At 38.7% G+C, this 22,483-nt stretch overlaps 1 protein-coding gene across 3 annotated transcripts in view; it reads right to left on the bottom strand.

Moving 5' to 3' along the window:
- Nucleotides 1-22,483, bottom strand: part of ADD3 (adducin 3) — a 92,441-nt gene that overhangs the window by 53,000 nt on the left and 16,958 nt on the right. For all 3 annotated transcript variants that reach the window (XM_058841232.1, XM_058841230.1, XM_058841231.1), the window contains exon 2: nt 5,903-5,948. The gene's annotated coding sequence lies outside the window, so the exon portion shown is untranslated. The remainder of the gene's footprint in view (nt 1-5,902; nt 5,949-22,483) is intronic.

Below are 22,483 nucleotides of genomic sequence, written 5' to 3'. Positions count from 1 at the left end.
GTAGAGAGACACATTCAAAGCCATTTCATTAATAGCTAAAATGCTAGCAAAATAGAATGAGTTTACCTTTTGAAAAAATATTTAATTTTTCCAAAGGCAGATCAGTTCTCTTGCAGTTATAAGCCTGATCATTTAAAATATACCAGTCTACTATTTTGAATAGCATTTCCAGCTTTAATTCCATCATCATACAGAAAGAGCTGAAAATCTGATCACCATGTCACTAGCAACCGAAGAATTACATCAGCTTCTCTTTGCAGAGCTGTTCTTCATTAATTTATAATTAACAGGATGTGATAAAACAATCTGTACTACTAACGTTTAACACCCTTCTTGTGTCAACTGAGAAAGGTTTTTGTGTGGTGAATGCCAGAGCTCCAGTGCTTGTCTCCCATGCCTGGTAATGTACACTCCCTACAATTCCTTCTGGAGGTGCCCACCAAGCTCCTCTGCTCCCTGCTGCAATCACAGACTTCACATGAATGCTGTCCTCTTCCTCCTCCCGTCTCCCTTTATCGCATGGACTGAGGAATCTGACGGGGAATGAGATACAGAAACTTATCTGCTGACAGCAAACTGCTTCCATGAAAGTGACCTCGGAAAGGGAAAACGGCAAAGAGAAATCCAACACTCTTCAGCATGTTCCACGCACTCATGGGGGAAAAAAACCCCAAAAGATAAAAGGAAAAAAAAAAAGCAGCACCAACAATTCAGTATTTTAACATAACTGAAATAAAGTCTTTGAAAGCTGTGCTGTCTTGGAAAGACTGAATGTCTTTTTCCTAAATCCACAGCAGAAATAATAGCTACAGAAAATCTGTACAAACTCAGGGATTAGCAGCATGCCTGAGGAGAAAGAGGGATCTTCGCTTCAAGCACCCTATTCGTATTTAAAAGGTTGCAGGAATTTGGATAAGCCTTCCTCACTGCTATGGCTCATCGAAGTAGCAGCAATCCTGGAAGTATCCTAGGGTGATGTTTTCCTGTTTTCTTACTAATCTTCCTCATCCTCAATTTCTAAGCTACTCCAGCTTTCCACTGCAATGAGAGAAGCAGTACAAGTGCTCAAATTTAGTCTGTTTATGCCAGAGAAACTTTAGGTTTGGCTCTTTTGAGACAAGAAAATCATCACTTGGTGCTGAGGTTTGTAACAACAATCTATGCTGAAAATTATTGTGTTTTTAAAATAATGATTAAAAACACTACCAACAACCCTACAGCTCTTTCACATGTGTACTAAAAGCAACAGGAGCTACACAAAAAGCAAGTGCTTTTCCAGGAGAAAGACAACAACTATAGAAATGTTGAACAGTATCTCCTTTTATCTTTAATTGTCTTTGATTACTTTAACTTGCACAATGTATATCCCACGTTTTATTTAATTTGTTATGAGTATCTGGGCAGAGCTCCAGTTTGATGAACTGGTCACAGTGAACAGCTCAGTTCAGCATGAACACTACAACCAGCAGGGAAAGCTGGAGAAGTGGAAGAGATACAACACTGTTGTCACGTCCGTACAGGACAAGGTTGAGACAGCCAAGTAAACAGGAACTGAGTTCCAGAGAGTTTCTTCATCTCAACAGGAAAGAGAAGTCCAACAAATGCAGGACTTTAAATGCAAATGGTCTTCACAATTAATGTGGTTACCTTTCAATCCAAACAAGAAAAACACAGATCGCAAATACAGCACGAACAAATATTACTGTCTGCAACTATAAATATTTAGTGAGATTAAATCAAAGACTCAGACTTCTATGCATTGAAACTTCTCATACTAGGAATAAAAAAAGTTTAAATTGATTCAGAAGAGAACAAGACATCAGATTACATAATTGTATGAAATGTGCATAAGCCCAAATCCGTGTTTAATTTTGTCTTTGTTATCAGACTGCAAGACAACTTCTTTTTACTAATATTTACTGGAAACAGGCATTTAAGGCAGAAATACAATTGTGTCACATACTCTGTTTCATCATCCATGCAGACAGGATTATCTACAGTCACTGATGTTTGAAGAGTCACATCTGGGCAATTTAAACAGCACCAATTAAAAAACTGACCAAAATCAGGAAATTCACTGACAATGGGGCTCAGAGGGGACAATAAATTTACATTTAGCTGGAGGACCCCAGGATTCTAGATGATTAAATATGGTTCCATCAGGGCTAGTAGCTGACAGAAGACAGAAAACACAGTATTTCCATGTTTGCATGAAATACTGTACATCCAGGAATAAACACATATTAAAGACTTTCCCTTGCTTGACCCTAGGAAGCCTTTCCTTGATGGGTTGGAAAGGCGAGGGCTGTTTGGAGAATGGAGAGGCAGTGTTCAAGATGCACTGGGCAGGGTGGGAAGAAAGCACTCAAAAGGATGCTTAAAATAGTCCCACTAACACATTTAGCCTCTCACAGGGATTAGAAAGCCCAGGGGCTCAAAACCATCAACCCTACAGCAGCCTAGTTAGGAACATGACCTTCAGAGGAGCTTCAGCAGCCATCCTGGAAAGCAGAGGGTGTGCAGGAGATGGGAATGGGACACTAAAGGCTGACACTTCAGCAAGGAACCGACAAAAGGTTTAGTCAACTCTACACTGGTAACATGTAAAATACTTTGGCAACTGTCCTGCTCTGCCCTACTTTGACCTCTCCCTCAGTACTATGTGTAAGGGGATTTTAAAAGTCTAAATGAGTAATGCAACCTGCAGCTTAGAAATGTGATTCATATCAGTGAGAGAGAGAGAGAGATAAAAAAATAAACTTTACAAACTTGCTGAATCTTAGAGTTCTGTGAGATGTTTTCAGAAACAGCCCCAAAAAGTCCTTTGAATGTTTTAATAGCTCAAGATCTAATCCCTCCTCACACAAACCACGTGGGATAACATGAAGAGAGTGCAGCTTTCCCTACAGCTAAGAGAATGCTGAATTTTATTTTACCAGGTTAAATGGTTATGGGTAATACAGCTACACTGTCCATATTTCAGGGAGGGCTTGGGGTTTTATTGTTAATTTTAAAAGAAAAATCAATTCCAGTGATAGATTGGAAAATGGAATTATGTTAGTCTTGCATCTTACTGTATTTTTGTACAATTTACTTCTAGATTGTTCCTTAGAGCAGGAAATAAAAAGGCCATTGTTTTACCATATTCTCCCATCATTATAATGAGATAAATCAGATTGGACTTACTGAATAAGCTCAAAACTCCCCAGGTTACATTCTTCTTCACCTTCAGCCTCACCTTTCAGGTGAACTTAACTCTTATTAAAAGGACCAGGGCTGTCCTCAGGCATACCCTGTCTTTAAAGATGAAACCCCAACCACCTTTTATGGAAAAGACCTCTCAGTCTATACCTTTGCCAATCTCTGTAGCAGGTTTAAACAATTATGCAAGACAGTAGATTTTGATTCCAGGCTCTTCTTACTCAGTCTCAAGTTTCTAAAAATAATATTTTTCTTTCTGCTAGGGCACTTCCAAACATGTGATGATCCAAAGGCATTAAAGAAAAAGAAAGTTAAACTTGAAGTGCATGACACAGATTATGAATAAAGAAAACCTTCCCATATGGAAAAGTTTTAAAAAATTTGACATTTCTTTTCAATATATGTTAATCAGAAAGACAGTAGTGAATTCTCACTACTTCAGACAGAAAAGAATCATACCTCTCGGGACACATTACAAAAAAGAGCAATTGCAAAGAAGGGAGAACAATTCTGTAGTTTCTTTTAAAACCATACTCCTAACAGTGTTTTCTTAAATGCCTGGGAAAGTCAGCAGTTTGGAGCCAGCCACATGTTACTTATCAATGCTTCAAATGCAGGGTGAGTAAGAAAGGCCATGCCTGGTTCCTTTTGCAATTGGGAAAAATCTCTTTTGAAGTCTTTCTCAAGGACTGAAGGGGGAGAAAGTGTCAGGAAAAGGATTTGACAGGTTCTGCACAGTGAGGGGCAAAAAAACGTCAAGAGTGAAGTCTCTTGTCTAAAATGAGCAAAGAGATAGAAACCTCTTCTTCAGCACTGGAGACGCCAGATAAAATGTCTGAGAGTCCCTTGTATCTTTTTTCCAGCTACACATTAATTCCTTTTTATGCTTTTTGCCAGCTTCTCATCTTACCAGGAGCCTGCAGGAGAAGCCAGTCCAACACTGCAGGGAATGCAGCCACACTGGGGCTCCATGTCTAGCAGTCTCCCCAGATCCCAGGAAAACATCTTGTATCTTAAATACCCTAAGCATCACAGAAGACCTCAGTTTAAAGGTGGAATCAGTGATCTGAATAATCTTAAAGCATAAGTGAAAGGACCAAGAAATTACCCTGTTTCTTGAAATGAAAGGCATTATAGATGAACACATCAGTGACAACACTGTTGGTTTTGCTCTTGGACAGCAGACAGGTTTTGCTCTCCTCTATGATCAATTCTGTCCAAATAACAGACATGAGTAGTTTTATATCACCTGCAATGTAATCATAACTACCACCAGCAGGTCAAGAACTGAACACATTTTGTTTTTACCAGGACTGTAAGTTGTGTTGCCCTTCCTTTTAAATTCTCACACTCTTTAAACAAACAGAAAACACCCATTAGTTTCCCATCAATCACAAAGAGTTGATACAGCTCATCTCTAAAAGCTGTATTAATAGTATAAATTAATTCTATATAAACTGTACTCTCATCTGTAGCAAACTGCTTTTGTTCTGTGTGGCACAAGCAACCTACACAGCTACAAAAACTACAAACTTAGCGCCAGCAGGACAGAAAGGACCAGAATTCACTACATCATTACTCACAAGTAACAAGTTGATGCACTTTTAGTGGAAGAAGGCAGCTCAGCTCTTCTCAATTTGAAATGCACAGTAGTATAAAATCAGCTTTTATTACTGAAAGCCATTGTCTTTCCATTTTGATGAAGTGATAATATTTTGACTTCTTCCTTGCTTCTGCCTCATAGTGTTCCATTTGCAAGGTATGTGTAGCATCTCACAGGTAATACTTTACAGCAAAGAAAGGCGAAAAAAATTCTCCAACTAAGAAAAATCCCCCAAAAGAACCCTATCCAAGTGCTAGCAACAGGATTATTTTAATACAGTCTTTTTAGTTACATAACAGACATGAAAATGCAAGTTATAACATTGTCTTATTTTAATAAAGACCTGGGGAGCTAGAGAAAAGAGTGTAGACAAAAAATACTTCAGATAAGAGATCAGGCACTCAATTCCCTAAAATATTCCACTGTAAGAGTGTTTGCTGCCTATTATTATAAAAATAAAGACCACAACACAATATATGTTATCTATACCAGAGATACTTGTAAGATATTAAGAGAAGTGTCTGAAAAATGTATAAAAGACTCCCCAGTTCCAGCTTGTAGAATCCAGGCTGCTGCTCAGGTTCTGCCATTTTCATGCATTCCTTTTGCATCTTTAGGAACTGAACACAGACCAACTGCTATTAGCAAAGTCTGCTAACTGTCTTGAAGAATGTCAAAGCTGCAATTCACATTCACAAAGACCACATGCACTTGTCTTTGATGATATTTATCATCAGCTGGTGCCTGTACCCCACTGTACAAAAAGGGAATATCCACCTCACTGAGGCTGGAGCTTGCAGGACACCTCAATACCCTTACATCTATACAGTTCTATTAAATATATAGAGCAAGTATTATGCAGCTTTGTTCAAGTTTACAAATAAATGTACAAGTGTAGAAACATCAAAGCTGAGGTAAAACTTCATCCCACAAAAGTATTTTGTACAACATTGAGATTTTTGTGATGGGTTTTTTTGTCTGTGGTTTTTAATAAAACCACTCTAAAAGTGGCAGTTCACTGATTCAGTTCCCTCCTCCTCCTTAATACTGTTACACTAGAACACAGCAAGAATTCAGGCAGTAAAATGTTTTAGGTACCTTGAGTTTTTCTGCAGCTCTTCTCTTCTCTAGTAATACAGTTGACCTGTAAAGCAAAAAAAAGACATGATTGACTCCTGAGGCTTCTCAACATTACTGGAATGTACTGTATACTTAAAGCATCAAGACAACATGCAGCTTCTTGAACTCTTTCTCATAATTTTTCATTGAATTACATTTTATTTTGTTATCATATAATGCATTTTTTATATAATAAAATCACAAAGGGAAGTCTCATTTAAGAGTGCCTAGTCGGAAATCTCAACACTGACCAGGTTACAACTCAAAAAATCCAGGCTACCTGCTGCATTTTTAAAGTAGAGCATAACAGCCACAACCCACGATTCCCCTCGTAGCTCTGAGGAAGCTGAACTCCAGAGCAGGCGCTGAGCTGGGACAGGAACACAGGACAGGAACACAACACCTCCCTTCAAAACCTGACAGCTGCTAGTGCTCAAAGCTCCGACGGAAACAACCGCCCTGCTCTGACCCTTTCCCACCACGGAGCAGTAATGGGTGTTCCTCTTGCATTCATCTCCTAACATGAAAGTAAAATGAGTAAATAAAATAGCAATTGTTTATTTCTATCATCTTTTGTCTTCACAGGCTTTGACCACAATTTATCTTCAGTCAAACCTGACAAATTATTTCCATCACCTTCCTTTTTCTCTCAGCCACTCCACGCTGGGGGACAGGGGCCAGACTCCTTCATTTCATACACGCATACAAAACATATGCTACATTTTCTAAGATCTATACATTGCAAATTGACATTTTATGCACTGTGAAAACACTGAGATCAGCCTACCATGAGGCAAGGCTGCTACTTGTCACCAACTTGTTACCCCATTTTAACTCATCAGGTTTTCACAGACTCAACCATTCTGTTTTCCCTTTTATTCTTTCATGACTTCACTGTAGTACCCTCAAGCATTACTGCTCAGGTTTTCTCAGCATATCACATCAGAAATACTTTACCAGTTTCAATGCTTCAGTAGTCTGGTTATCCCATTTTCAATCATCACCAAAAGCTGGATTATTCAATGTGCTCTATGAATTTCAGGAGTAAAGAACTTTTTTTTTTTTAACCAAAAAAAACAATGTGCGCAAAAATAATGCAAGTGAGAATTACGCAAAATTACTGGAAGACACCATCATCACAAGATATTCTGAAACAAAAAACAAACTTCCAAGAGAAGTAAAGCTAAGATGTTATTGCTTCTTGTTATAGCTCAAATTTTCCATTTTCCCTGATTATTTACTTATATAAAGTCAATGCCTTGCTCATCAAGTTTGCATTTAGGAATGAACAATGTACTTATACAGTGTATTACAGGTGTAATAAAGGTAAACAACCACAAGACTATTTCATCTTCTTTTAGACCTGAGAGGAATACAGATTCAGGGGAGATTTAGGGGACAGAATTCTCTTCCTAGGTGCTCTATAAGGGGCTTGGGCACATCTTCTCATTTTGCTGTCCTGCCAACTGCTCCCTGGCAGAGCACACAAAGCAATGGCAGCGACTGGGGAAAGAAGAAATGCACTGGCATCAAAATGTCATACTAGAGCGTGAGTACTCCACAGCATCAGGAATTTAAACACTCTAACGTGACTGTTTATTCTTGGCATGAGTACAGTTTATTTTTCATCTACTTCACACTGTTAGAGATAAGGAAATGCTATTTTTATGCAAGCTCCTGATATGTTAAGTGTAGCCGTCACAGGCAAGAAGAGACTCCTCCAGGCTAGCAGCTACTGTTTCCAGAAGGCATTGACAGACCACTCAGACTGGAAAATTTAATAGTCTCTCCAATTTTGCTAGCTTTAGATCTAACAGCGCTGGTTTGCAGAATACAGAGGTGCCCATATCTGACAGTGTTCAACACCACCTCAGTCTCCCCAGAGCAGCACAGCACTGCTCCCTCCCAGGAGAGCCCGTGTAGCCCCAGGACAGCAGTGGCAGCTTTCTGTCCCCACCTCTGGGCACTGCACAAGCTGGAGATCCTGCAGCTCTCAGTAGAAGGAGGTACTGTGGGGGAAAGAAACTGTGACACTGCAAACATAATATGCTATTGAGCAAATTTTTTTCCTGTCCTTTGTCACAATCTCCTTCACATCCTTTCTCCCTATTACCACTCAATGCACTTTCACAAGCTATTCATTCCTCCCTACTTCAAAATTCTCATTATTAAAATAACAACAAAAAATGTGATGATTATGAAACTTCTCTGCCATTTAGTGCCATGACTTAATTCCCTCTGCTTAATCCACTGGGGTCTTTCATCTCATTCTATCCACCCCTGAAGTATGAACAAGAAACTCTGACACAGGCACTGGTCAGGAAATGTCTTCACTGCACTTTGAATTGTTTAAGTCACATTCTCAGCTCATTTTCTTGTTCATCAGTTAAATGCCTCCATGCCCAAAATAAAATTATATAATCAGTAACAAAGGATGCAGATCATATCAAGAATGGGAAAAAGAAAATCTGGGAAGGAGTATCAGTCACGCATTAAAGAACAAACTGAGAGTCAGCTCTCAGATCAGGGGAAATAACAATATACATTCTTGTATGAATAAATTAGGAAGAGAGATGGATTTTAACTCAAAAGATGACAGCAGTAAGACAGATATTGAACATGAACAGCTTCAAAAAATTTGCAATACAACTGAATAACCACATATGTCAGAAATCAGACATACTACACAAATCCTAACAGGATATTGAAAATGCAAGTACAAATTAAATGCTAAATATGGGCTTCAGCTGTAGGACAAAATAATTTATATGTCAGAAATATCATTTATCTTGAGAGTTAAAGTGCAAAAGCCACTTGGTTACTTGAGAGCTACCTCTCCCTCTCTTAGAGAAGTAATGTTTTAGAGCTGCATCCAGAAACTAAGAGTAATCACAATGATAGATAGTCCAGGAACTGTTGGGATATACCAAAGAAACATGCCCTGGAATGAAATTATAATCTTCCTCAGATACTCATATTATAATGGCTGATCAGTGTGCATTAGGAAAACACACTTCTGGTTTGAATCCAAACCTTGAATATAAAAGCAAAGCTCTAGTAAATATTTAAGAGAATTTTGAGTCAAAACTGAAGAGCTGGCAACTAAGTTCTTCTTTTTTTTTTAACAAACAAAACCATCAAAAGATTGTGCAACTCTAAGAGCCCTTAAGGAAACAATTGGGAATTTTTCATAACATGGTATTTCCTTATACTGCTGACCACAGGAATGCAAACAGTTCCACCAAACAGAGATTTCTTCATTGGAAACAACTGACAATCTAACCATGTTTCTATCTTTTCCATTCTCAGCACTCAGCATACAAAACAGATGATATAATAGAATACAGAACTGTCATACCAGGGCCACAAGACATCTTTACTATAAGTCAGCACCTGAGAAACTTAACAAAAACATATTTCCTAGGGGTTAGAGAGGCAACTTCTGTCTAATTATTAAGCGCCTTTGACTCAACAAAACTGTGATTTTGTTTGTCGAATTTCCCCTAAATACTGTTAGCATCCCTGTCAACCCGAAACAGACCCCTATCCCCAACCATAACTCAGTATATCAATAACAAGACTCAGTCCCACAGCATTCCCTGACAGTAAGGCAGGTGAGGCTAGCAAGGCACAGAAACATGGGCTGGTACTCAACTGAGTTAGCGGAAGGAAAAGCAAAGTTACTCTTTGTAACTCAGAAGACATCCCATGTAAATCTAATGGATAGATTTCCTCACCATCTTCTCCATTTAGGATTATTTGAGCAATGCCAACTGACACCATGAATCCCTCCAAAGGAAGCTGGAAATATTTGTATATCGGTACATCAATGGCACCCAGAACTCACATTCTACCAGAAACTGCGCAGAGACCAAGTATCAGTGACACCTCAAAGGAAAGGCAAGACAGGACTTACAGAGGGACTTAATTTTCCTGACAGATAATTAATAAGTCACTAACATGGAGAAAGCAATTTACACTCTGTGCTGAACTTCATGCTGTGAAGAGAGAAATATAGGATAAATGAACATAGGCAACTGAAGAAACAGAGTATTGTCAGAATTCAGGAAGGCACTAGGAATGGGGAAAGGTGCTACATCAGCACCCTGACCAATATATGTCATTGCAAATTTGCAACTCAATTAAGGCAAGATTTTAATCACAGCTACAACTGAACTTAATTCTCTCAATTCAAGCTGAAGGAAAGCAAGAGGAACAAGTCATAAAAGGAGAACAAAACTGGAATGTGCTACAAAGAGACCAAATTGTTTTCAAAAGGAAAAACCAAAACAAACAAAGCCAATGAAAGACAAAGCTTTATGGAGTTAGTTTGCCAAACAAGTCAAGAATTTTGGATGGTAGAAAAGACAGACAAATGTCTTAACTTCAGATAGAGACATAAAAAGACTGCTTGTGTGGAAGTGTTTACAATCTATGGCAGAGAGATTATTACTCTTGTAGTCAAGGAAACCACTCTTACAAGACTTCAAATTTTGGAATTCCCCTTTCAAGGGGGAACATGGAAAGATCCTCCATGATTTTCTAAAAGGAGAATGAATATGGCTGTAGTGACTCAAACAGGGCCACAAGGCTTTGCCAACAAACTGGTTCAAATGGCTCCGCAGAGAACAGGTCACCATCATAAACACAACATGCCAGTATTGCACTTCCATATACTGAGATCATCAATGATAAAATAGTCTTTACATCCCATAATATTTTCACATACAAAATCATTTACCAGGAGTTACTAAACCAGTAGCTAAAATTTTCAAGCTAGGCTTTATTTACATTATTGCATGTCTTGATCTTTTCTTTCAAAGGGATGCCCACTGAACTCTCAAAAGCTGACCTTACAGCACACTGTTGGTCTTGGAGAATTCAGCTTTTCTGAAGTTGTGAACATGTGAACCCTCCCTCCTGTTTAGATGATTCTGAAGCTCTAAACATAAATCATACAAAGAAACAGTTTTGTTTAATTATAATAGTAGATCAAAACTTATTTTCCAGTTTTTATCTTAACAAGATAATAAAACCCCACTTCAGGTGATATGTCAAAATGTGCTGAGATTGAGAACACTACTCAAAAACTATCTTTTATTTTTATTGCTGTCAACATCCTAAGAAAAAAGTATGCACCGAAACTTTGCAATTTAATCTCCCTGGTGATGCTAGAGAACTACCCAAGCCCTGCAGACTGTGAAACAAGGCAGTAGCTACAGCCCACCACAATTACCATAAATAGAACATAGTAATACCTAGCAAAGCAAGAAATTATTTGCTGCTTTTCATTAAAATGCACAGTCCATTTTTAGCTTTTCCTACAATCACTGCGCCAAGATGCATGTTCAGAATGGCAAGAAACTACTAGGCAAAATTTATGTAACATTCATACTCATATTGAATTAGCACTACAATCACTACAAGCTTTGGTGCTGATAAGGAAGCAGAGACTGATTTTAGAAAAATATTACAAATCAAGTTATTGAAGAGTAAAAGCTTTAATTATGACTTCTGGCTGAAATAAATACATATGAAAATGAAGGTGTTAATTCACACTTATCTTATGGGTTATTGTTTATAGCAATACTGGCTATTTCATTTTACCTTTGTCATCTGATAAACCCCACAAACAAATCCCAGTGCTCAACAGTTCGGTGGTGTAAAGAATAGAGTAGCTGTCTTGTATCTATCTTAATGACTCTTTCTCAGCAAGAGTAAAATTAGTTTCAGGTGGGGTATTTTAAGTACTGCATTATTCAATTTTCACATAAATACAGTCTAAGCAATGGGATATGACACTGTCAGAAATCACCTGAATGGCCTTATCCGACTGCTGGGTACAGTTTTGCAACAGACCTTCTAAGTGGCCTCAGGGAAGTAGTTTCTGCATTATATAATTCTGCTCCCCTTGCTCCCTTCAAATGAGGTGAGGTCCCTGCTGAGACTGGCACAAGAGGAGTTGTGTTAATATACTGTAATATACTGCATCTCTTCCTGTAATGGCTATGTCAAACCAGACAAAACACAAATGCTAACTGCAGCTTCAAAAAGCCTGTCAAGAGGAGGCAGACAGCACTCTTTTAGCCTTCCTTACAAAAAATGAAAAAGCACAGGTTAAAGCTACACCAAATCCTTTAAAGCAAAGTAATTTTCAAGCTATGTCCGAGGTTTGGGAAATTGCGATGAAAAAGACACCTAACATTTTTCAGTTGCTATTTAATGCCCCTGAACCTGCTTTTTCCCCCAGCTTTGCTTTTTTCCCCCTCACTTCACATATATTCTTGTATTCAGACCTCTCAAATTTTAAATCTCTCCTGGAAGAAAAAAATATCTTACATTATTTTTTAAAAAGAAAAGGAAATGTGAAGTCCTGGCATGACCCCTTTCTCACCTTTTGTTAACACAGGTGTCCTGCTTTCTTCTCCCTGAGACAAAATCTCTCATTTTCTACAATTTCTTACCAACTTCAACCCATTAGCTTTTACTGCAGTCCCATTACTGTCCTCTGACCCCACCCACTAATGTGCCATGGACATTTTCAAAGCTGCTCTTGGGTTTCTCATCAGAAGCCATCAGCTCCAATCACTCCCTCCTTGTGGCTTGCAGGATCCCACTGTGAGCAATACATACTCCTTCCAAAACGCCAAGACTGCTAATGGTTGTAAGAAATCCTACCCTGCACCCATTGCAAGTCCTTTCCTTCACGCTACTTCTGCATTCTGCTTTCAGCACCATCAGCCCATTCCTCCTCCTCCACTGCCACGTGAGCTCCTGCCATGAGAACTGCTCAGACACATTGTGCTGGCAAACCACCTCTAACGCACAACTGGAAGCAACTTCTTGGTGCTGTACACAGACCATCCACCTCCTGCTCTGCCCAAGAGACCCAACACAGCCTCAGAGCTTCAAGAAAGGAATGGGCACTGCAGGGAGCAAGACTTCTGCTCCCTCAGGTTCCATTTCCCACATAAGGAAACAAGACCGACTTCCCAACTCACTCAGGTATGTGCATTTGAGACTCCATTCTCACTAAATTGACATGTAAAAAATATTTAAATATTAAATTTGCAGTTTATTTGCATTATATTTGCAGTTATAACAGTAGTGGTCTGCCTAAACACAAAAAGCAAGGCAATATTCATATGGACTCTTTCCGTATGTTTTCTCCTATAAAGTAAAAGCAAGACCTAGCACGTTCTTACTGTGTGGTTAATTTCTCAGAATTTTTTTTTTTTTTTTTCTTTTGCAAGCTGCCTTTGTCATTTCAGTCCTAAAAATGTCCATTGAGGATGTTTTTACTAAGAAGGGATTCTTGCCAAATTGATGCTACAATCATCAATTGGGCAGACACTGATTTCTTTCCTCAAGAAAGGTGATTTCTCACCTTTTCCTTTAATGCTATTTTGGTTTTATTTTGCAAGCAATCAAATCCACAGCACCCCTTAACCTGCACTCACATAGTTTTGTCTTTTAGCTCTGAAACTGAAGTGTTACTCACATTCTACTGCAGCAACATTATTTCTAAGCATTTCCAGCAAGGTTATTGGCATTCTGCAGCTTTTTCTGAGACTGACAAAACTTGCCTCATATTGTGCCTGCAGACAGGAAGAGAATAGTGGAAATAAAAGAGAAGACCTGCAACTGAAGTTTGAAGAGGCTGGAGAGGATTTTCCCCACATTCCCAATGGTGATTAGTGGCGCAATTAGCCCAGTTGCATCAAGACACAACAAAAGCACCACAAGGAATCTTTGCCTGATAGAAGACGATCAAAAGATGTTTCGCAACATAAACCTCAAATGTATTATATTATTTTCTTCCAGCATTAACTTATGGATAAAGCCATAGCTGGATCCATGACACTAAATTATTTCTCCAAAGCTAATAATGTTCATAAAGGTCTTGAAATTATTGCTGCAAAGGTAATAATGTACATAAAGATCTTGAAATACTTTTCCTCGTCTCTGAAATATCAAGCCCCTTATTTATTAGAACAAGCTGTATTTGGAAGCTGAGGTTATGATTTATTTACAAACTGACCAGCTCCACTGGTGAAAGAAAAATACATTTTTGTATGTATTCATCCTACTTTATTATGACATTTTAAACAGAAACATTCTCTTTATATTCTTTTATTTAATCATGCTCATGAAACAGTCAATTCAGCCCCTAAAACTGAGAAATGATAAAATCCAACTACAGTTTTATTTTTTTAAACTCTGTATCTCACTTGTTCACTTTTGACTTCTGCAAAGCTTAATTCAGCCAACCTCCACCCTAACCCCTGGGAGCATCTTGTACTTTCCAGCCATCTGGACTGTATTTACATTACCAAGAAGAAAGTCGAACTTGCTCATGAACGAAGAAAATCTCTTTACTATCTTTCTGTCTTGTCTCCATAGTTATTTCTTAAGTTCTTATTTTTTCAAAAAAAATACTGTTCTCTCTGAGGACCTCACTCAATTTCCCTCATGAGCTCTAATGATGTCATACAATTTCACTTATCATTTCCTAGTGCTGCCTTTAAAAAAAAAACCAAAAAACCAGAAATTACTATTTTTCCCCTCAGTTTTCATTGTCTTCATAAAAGCCCTTACAAACAGCATGAAAGTTCATGTATGATGGATTAGGATAGAAGTAATTGTACCAAAGTGTTTATTTAGACAGTAAAAGTGACAGCTTTGCAAATAAAATGAACTATTGCCAAACTAAGATCAGAGACAATTCTAAAAGGAACACAGACAAACATTTACTTTTGAACTTGTATCCATTTTAATGGTATTCCTCCCCCTGGCAGCAACTGCTGCATCTTGGCTCCTCCAGGACAGAGGAGCATGCAATTTTCTTTAAATTGTATTTTCATCAAACTATCTGTGCTGAGACCCCTCTCCCAACACTGCTGATCCAGTGTACTGAGGAAACTTGAAGAAAAATCACAAACTGCAGAAGACAATAAACTACTTCAAACTGGTTTTACTTTCAACCACATGTCCTTAAACCCCACCTATTTTTTATTTTATCTGAGCTGCAGTATAAATCTGCCTTTTAGTATTTTATAACCCTATTTTTCATGGAACATGATCTCTTTCGATCAAAGGTAGTCAACTATAGCTTATCATTAAAAGCTATTTTTCAGATTTACTCTGCTCCACTTGACATGCACCAGAAATCTGCATCAAGTTTAAATGAAAGCCAGATTGGTGCCTTAGTTACAGGGAAAATTAATGAAAGCAGTGAGCGATGCTTGACATTCAGCTAACTTTTTAACTAGGAATTGAAGAGCCCCAATGCTTTGTGATGCCTGACCCAAACATCTGACTAATTTCAAATATTAATTCAGTCTAATGAGCTAATTTAGTATCTGTATAAGGGGAAAATGCCAGTGTAGAACTACAGTGTAACACAAATTAGGAGACACAAGGAAGAAAAATACTTTTCTAGAGGGGCGTTTGCTTAAGGAGAACTACCTACTGTTGTTTATTTTCAAGCTGAACCTCTGAATTTAATTCAACAAAGTGACTCTTCAGAGGCATAATGACTTTTAATGATCTTGTCAAGTATCTTCTCGTGTCTTCAGAAGCTGTTCTGGAATACCAAGGAGTAGAAGTTCAATTACAGATGTATGGTAGGCTGCACACCACAACCACAGTAAGTGCATTAGAGCAGGAAATACACAGCAGTGAGGTAACAATGAAAGAAAAATGTAATGAATATGCTCATATGAAAAAATAACTACTGAAGTAACTCACCCAAACACTATCACGTTCTGCTTGCTTTCTTTTGTAGATGCCAGTTTCTAGAACGACTCAACATTGTCCCTTTACAGTTTTTTCTTCCTCATCCCCAAAACTCACAAAAGACCAGCAGTGCAAATAAACACGGTTTGTCATTAAAAGTAGCTGAAGTGTTATGAAGATGCAACATATCTCTGCTTTAGGGAAGCACAGCCAAATTACTTATCAGAAGCAAAACCCCAGGAGATCTGTTATCAGTTGAGCAATACTTCTACTAAAAAAGACTTCCCCCTTCCATTTCAAGCTGTTCAAATTTTCCCCAAAATTCACACTATTTCTTTCTTTTTAAAGACATGAACAATAAACATTTAGGCAATCCTGAACTTCCTTTTCTTGAGACACAAGATGAACGTTTCATGCAAACTACTAAAAATAAGTTTTACTTCCAGCAGTGACAACTCCTCACAGCTTAATCAAAGGAATAGCAATCATAGCCTAATGGGCCCTGCTCTCTAGAGCATCCAAGTTGAAAAATTATCAGTAGGAGAGGATCTGCTGCAAAGAAGAGAAGAATCTGCCAAGAAGTGAGGATTAATATATTTGCACTTAGTCTGCCTCAATTTGATTTCACATGTTTCTAACAGAGAGAACAAGAAGTGACTTGATGCTCAGTCTGCAGCTATGGTATGAAATTAGTTTCTAAGGAAACAGGGCAGAATTCAAGGGACAAAATTTCTGTGTTTGTGCTGCTTCTGTAGCAAACAGCATCACCTGCAGAAGGCACATGAAGCAAAATTCCTCCAAACTGATTAAGGGATTGGATCTTTGGCATCCTGAGCCAGCAATTTAACTGGCAGCCTCGCTGGTGAGGCACTCATCTGTTTGAGGCAGAGCACAGAGGGGTAAGCAGGATGTGCACCAGATCACGGCCACTGCCAGCCTACTCCTCTCAACTGCAGTGCAGGAAGACACTAAAAATAATACAGCTGGCACTTAATATAGTTTACTCCTTCATGCGTGCAGGGGCTCTGCTGTGACTTTTAGAAAATCTGACTGCCCACATCTCGTGGTTCCTCTTTCAGAAGAAAAACAAATCTTTAACAAGTAAGGCACAAAACTTTTCTGTCCAAGAACTCAAAGTGGGTCAGGAAAAAGGTGCTGATTTTCAAGAGACGTTTCCACACCATGAATGCCAAGCAGGTTTCTCTGCAGTGATGAGCACTGGACTTTGGAGAGCAGCCCTCCAAGCTGATGGATGTGGCTGTTCTGGATGTTCTCCCCAGCTGGTGCTGCACCCTACGCGCAGGGATGCAGACAGGCGTGAAGGACACTCCACCAGGGAACTCCAGATGATCAGATCCTCCAGGCCAAAATAATCAGAATTCCTTGGAAAACTTAAAACTTCTGAGGTACATGGTGAACTTTGAAATGAAACATTCCTATCAACCAGCCACATAACCCACTGCTTAGCAACAGAGGTTGCACACGTGTGCCTGTCTGCAAGAGGGAAAACAATTCTTCTTATCCATCATTCTCACAACACAGCAACACAATTTCTCTCCAAGTACACACAGGGTTTGTTGTTTGTTTTTTTAAATTCTTAAATTCACATTTCAATATAAATCCAGGTCCCCTCTACATTCAATGAAAATTAGATCATGAATTGAAAATAAAATGTTTCTAAAACAGTTTCAGTACAGGTGTTTGAGTAAGGCTAATTTCAACTTGAGAGGGAACTTTCCTTGGTTTGCTGTGTCAGTTCAGGCAGCAACAATTCTTTTTGCAGAGCTTTCCTTTTCAGAAGGAAAACATCAGTGCACCTCAAAACCTGAGTGTTAAGGGTCTACTTCTAAAACTGCTTGCCTGTAGGCCAGAGGTGAGAGTCCAGCCCTGAAATCCCAAGTACATTACCACAGGCTGGGGTATTATTTCCACTACGCTATTCCACTGCAGAAGACACATCAATACTCATCTCTATCCATAAATCAATGGACCCTATCTTAGGCACAAAAGCTTCAAAACAAATCCTTGTGACCAGCCTCTCAAATTAATTATGCAAATGCTCTATCAAAGTGCACAGATAATTTACTTCAAATTTTTAAAATCTGCATAGATACGCTGAAAGGAAAAGAAAGTAAATGCCTAATTATACACATTGAATAATCCAGATAATGGCCTGTCACATGCATCACTCTGAATGCAAATCAGAACAATGGTTTTAGCTGTAAACACAATGTGGAAACATCAAGTAACTTTGATCTCGTTTGGCAAAAACACACTACTTCCTTAAGACTACCTTCTGTAATCAGTGGGATATATATATACATATATATATATATATGAAATAATGAAGCATTTTTTCCCTGTTGAACCTCAAAGCCTTTCCTCACAAAACATACCCTGTGAGTTATTCCAAGAGAAATGAACTGTATTTCTCCAAACAGAAGGATGCTACCTCTTACTGCCCTGCTAGAAACACTAAAAGCAAAAATACCTTGTTCAGTGCTTTACATTCATTCAAGTGAAGTGTGATTGGTTTTGTATCCAAAGTGTGGCTGTACTCAAAAGCTCCTGTGCTGAGGAGCACATACCAGCTTAAGAGACGGGGAGAAAGCCAAACCCAGAGCAAGCAACTAACTTCCTAATGCATGCTGTGGAAATGAATCCTAGCATGCACTCCATGTTTAAGAGGCAGGATTTTCTTCATTTCAGCCTACTTCTTCCTAACACAGCAAGTAAACCATGCAGAAATCAAGTGACCTACCAAAGGAAAGGCTAAAACTGAATAGATGAGAATGCCCTGGTTAGACATGCCAAGGAGGCAGTAGAAACCACTGCTGTCCTCTTTGCCTGGTAGTAAAAAATTCATTGGGCCACTGCCCACATGCTATTAAGACAAATTTCAGCAAATGTAAAACCTTATTTCATGACAATGTTATTAAGGGGAGATTAGGCTTTTAATGAGACAGTTCCACAGCTTAAGACATTGAGGCTGGAAACTGAAAATAAGGAATTTCAGTGGCAACTATGGCTAACAGTGACTGCAAAGTTTAAGTGCAACAAGAAAGCTTGTCTGCTGTATGGTGCAGCATTCCTCTTTTCCCATTCTTCATCTTTATTTCCCACCCAGGCTTTGCCTTCTAACACCTTTTGCCACTTACAGATAAAACACAAGATACTAAATTTCATGTTGTGGTTATATTAGTTTTAATGTATGAAGAAAATGTATGAAAGTAACAACACAGGAAAATAAATGCACGACTTTAAAACGTCACCTCTCAGTAGCTGCATTTCTAAGAAGATCCTCAGCTTAGGCTAAAGGCATTTATTGCACACACCTGGAACCCTTCAACAAAAATTACTTAAGGGAAGGGAACATGTGCTGATCAAACAGAACATTCCATTAAATGGTGATGCAAGACTACATGAGATACATGTTGAAGGCCAGCAGAATTAATCTATACCTAGGTCTAAAATAAAACAGTATTACAGAATTATAATATTTCCTGAGTATGTGCACCTCAGCCAACTTACACAAGCCCTTACCTATCTCTGCAACTCACTTTTTTCCACTGCTGAAACTGCCAAACTCAAGGCAAAAAACAGCCACTTTTACAAGGCAGTCACACTGAGAACTTGTACATCAAATTCAGTTAGGAAAGTGAACAAAACTGGGACAGACACCTTCAACTTGAATTTGTTGAATGTTTTAGTGATTCAAGTCTAATAGTGAGGTTTCAGCTAAGCTTTTCTTTTTACTCTTTTATAGTAATATCTGGCAATGCAGGCTGGGTTTCAAAACGTAAACAGGGACTTGTAACCTACTTAAACAGAAATCCTGTCCAGTGTAACATTTATTAAGACACCACTTAAAACACTGACTGTATTCTCCCCTCTCTGTCTTCCTGGACATCAACTCATTCCTCATTTACTGTTCCATTCAACAAACTCCTGTTACTTGGTCCATTTCTGTTGGCAAGATGCACAAGTTTGTGTTTTGTAGGAAATCAAACATAACTACTTGACGAATACCATTGGAATTGCAAGTTGCAATTATCAAAACATCTCATGAGCTTTCTCCTAAGTTTGCATCATGCTATAGGTTTGCTAGCAAAGGGCAGTTGTGCACACAAGTTTCCTGTTTTAATATTCCTCCTCCTCCTTTTTTAAGCAAGATTATTCTCATCCTTAGAAACAGGAAGTCATTAAGTTAAAAATGTTTATACTAAATGAAAACACACATATTGCTATGACTTCTACCCAGTGACTATTGGGTGGTCTCAATCTGAATCTACTGCCTGACCAGCAAGTGCTTCCCTTGGAGAAATTATCGAAGTATGGCCTCAGAGGCCAAGGATTGGAAAGGTATAAAATATCAGCTACTATAATTACAGTTCAGGATTTAAATTTTTTTTTAAGAAGACTTTAATATACCCCAACAAAATTCCCAAACATCTGTTTTCAGTAAGTATTTAAATAAATGTTTCTCCCAAACTATATCAGAAATTGGCTAGTGCTGTGTGTTTCTTGGGATGAGCTCAGCATGTGCATTAGTGCAGAGCCTTTGCTGCAGCAATTACCATGTTTATTTGTGACAAAATGTGTTTGAAGGGGGAAATCCACAGCCCGCTGGCATGCTCCCCTGTAACCTTCAGAACCATGTCTGCAACCGCCTGTGATCAGTGCCTCCAACATGCCAATGTCTGCTCACACTCATCTTATTCATAAACTCCTCATGTTTACTCTTCAATTTGACAAACATTTTTTAAAAAAAGCAACTTCATTTTACTACTGTGATAATAATATATTGATGGGTGGCCCACAAAGATTTCCCATGCACAGAACATCTGATTACAGCTCTCCCCAAACAAAGAAAAAAATCTGTCACTTGCGATTTGAGTTTATTGTCAAACTTACTATAGTTTGCTTTTTATGGATATAAATTACACCTCAGGGAAAAAACAAATTCAGTCAATCAACACACATTTTCAATTGCTTTTTCAACACCACCTGTCCTTATTACAGGAAAATGGACTTCCTCCCAACCTCAATATTTTAATTATTAAATAATTGTAAGAAGCGAAGAATGCTTCTCAGAAGGGAGCTGCACAGCAGTTCCTCAGTGATCATGAGCACTTTCGGGAAACTTGAATGCTCTTCCAGCACACCCACTTGCTTCCTGTGAACAACCAGCATGCAGAATTATTTGGAAAGCTCTTCCAAAGTGCTGAGAACATGATTTCTGTGAATTTGATGCTCTATGAATCACCAAGAACAGAATATGAAGCCAAGAAACAGTAAAACATGCATATGCACATACAACAAAATAAGAGCTGCTAAGACTAATAATACCAAAATATATCCTGAAAAAAGCAGGAAAAGGCCAACAGGAAGCTACACATTATGCCATTTCCACCTGAGACTCTTTACTTTTGTTTGGACCCACGGATCAATATGAATGTCAGGAATTAATAAAGCTAAGCAGTAGAGATCAGCTCTCCAGAGACCAGCCACATCTGCTCAGCAATGCCAAGCTGCCAGCTGGACAGAGTCCCAAAAGCCTTTAAAGGGTCATCATGCACAGCAAAAGCTTGTACTTGAGTAAAAACCTTTTAGCTTAGCAACTAAAAAGGTAATAGATATTCTGTTAATTACATTAAGTAATTAAGTCATGTTTAGCTCTGTTAATTAGGGTGCCTAATTTTAAAAGATCTAATAGCCACAATATTTAAATTTCTGGTTTTTTTGGGTAATGCAAGAAATATCTATTATAAACCACTGTCATTTTTTTGGCTGACTCAAAAAAGGAAGTTATGCTGCTAACAGAAAAGTTAATCAGTTGCAATGAAGAGTTAAATAAATTATTACTTGTTGAGTACTGCATATTCTAAGGAACTTTAGTGTATGAATAATCAGCTAAAAAATGCAAAATGAACGACACACTGGATCTCAGTCAAGATCATCAAGCACACAAGGATACTTTATCTGGGTACAAATTGTCAAAATGCTCTTTCCTTGTGCACATTTGATAGGAGCCTGTTCAGGGAAGAAATAAACCCTGCAGCAGATGACATTTGCCTCCCTCCCCAGTATGTTCCTCACTGACACACAAGGTCTGGCAGGGTAGAGAAACTCCCATAGAGCTTTTGATACATGAAGCTATTTCTGAAATAACTGCTGGCCCACGTGGAATTTGCTCCTTCCAAATATCTCAGATTCAGGAGTACAGTACCCTCCATGCCCAGTTAAGCAGGGCTCCATCTACAGCTTTTTCTACAGCTGCAGGTGGCTCAACTTTCATGTGACAAAGACACAGCTGCCACCTTTCAATACCTTGGCAGGTTCGTGCTGAGGAGATCTGTTGTTCAGGATTCCAACAGCTGGAACCCCGCTGTGCAGCTCCCCCTGCTCCCAGGGCATCACAGCCCAAAATTTTTTAATACAGGATATCACACTGATGTTTGCAAGGTATTTCCAATTCTTATCTTTTGGCTTGTTTCCAGACAGAACCCAAGAAGTGAGTCCAGGCTGGACCACTACAAGCCACACAGACAGCTTGTTTCGTAAGCAAAGAACACTTCTAAGATCACAGTTAAGGCCAACCTGCTGAAATGAGTCTGAACAATTCATGTTCAGCACAGCAACTGCAGGGCTATTTTAATAAAAGCAAATCACTGCTCTCAAATTTTACTCATAGCAGTGGCCACTACCAGAGGGTTACTGCCAGTCCTAAAAGGCATTGTGTCTGTGAAGGTTTTCACTGCACAGTAACGCCCTTTCTGACCCCATGCAATGCACCAGGAGCACTTCCAGCATCACAGTGCC

Source organism: Poecile atricapillus, chromosome 6, assembly GCF_030490865.1.
Source record: "Poecile atricapillus isolate bPoeAtr1 chromosome 6, bPoeAtr1.hap1, whole genome shotgun sequence".
Lineage (NCBI taxonomy): Eukaryota > Metazoa > Chordata > Aves > Passeriformes > Paridae > Poecile > Poecile atricapillus.
The sequence above is the reverse complement of the archived record's forward strand: the minus strand, read 5'-3'. Positions and strand labels throughout refer to the sequence as shown.